The sequence below is a fragment of the Monopterus albus genome, unplaced genomic scaffold (assembly GCF_001952655.1).
Source record: "Monopterus albus unplaced genomic scaffold, M_albus_1.0 scaffold7.1, whole genome shotgun sequence".
Lineage (NCBI taxonomy): Eukaryota > Metazoa > Chordata > Actinopteri > Synbranchiformes > Synbranchidae > Monopterus > Monopterus albus.
Window position 1 is genome coordinate 1,606,005 of NW_018127887.1, and position 690 is coordinate 1,606,694.

General features: G+C 44.2%; 1 protein-coding gene and 1 long non-coding RNA gene across 2 annotated transcripts in view; one reads left to right on the plus strand and one right to left on the minus strand.

The window, feature by feature from the left end:
- Nucleotides 1-690, plus strand: part of LOC109973939 (uncharacterized) — a 55,943-nt gene that overhangs the window by 10,757 nt on the left and 44,496 nt on the right. The gene's annotated exons all lie outside the window — the stretch shown is intronic.
- LOC109973902 (probable G-protein coupled receptor 22) overlaps nt 1-690 on the minus strand; it is a 7,779-nt gene that overhangs the window by 5,016 nt on the left and 2,073 nt on the right. The window lies entirely within an intron of this gene.

The window sequence follows — 690 nt, forward strand, 5'->3', positions numbered from 1 at the left end:
AAGGAATCTGTCACCTGCACACAGTGGATGTTAAAAAATATAGGCTAATGTCCTCTACAGACTTTTTCTCAGATCTCTGGTCCGCTTATTTTTGTGATCGTGGGAGCACTGATGAATGAGTAGCACAGGGAGAAGATGTCAGAGCCACCTCCTGTTTATAGTCTTGTGATATTCCCAGACAGGAGAGACACAGCCAGCCAGGAAAACAAAGAAACACAGATCCTTTCCCTTGTGCAGAGCTGGAATGTACTGCTCATAGTGCAGTCCAAATCCTTGCTTTTTTGTCTCCAGTAAGAAGGTAGTAGTAAGATCTGTAAATATGGAAGAAAAAAAAAGTTAAATCCATTAACTTGTACTCCGGGAGACGGCGTTTGTCAGTCAGCTGTGTAGATTCCCCAATATACACCATAGTAATGTCCAGAATCTGTCCAGGAGAGGTCAGTATATCCAGGCAGTGTCTCCTTTGGGAGCACTAATCGAACAGACCTTTACTCTCCACCTTTATCATCAATTTCTGTACTTCTGACTCCAGCTGCCATTGACTTGCGAATCGAGCTGGGGTTTCCAGTTTGCCACACAACATCCTGAACCCTCAGTGACTGGAGATGGCATGAGTCGAACAGATTACTGGAGTGCATTTGTGTGCAATCACTATGACACGTGATCACAGTGACACTTGTGTTGATTCAG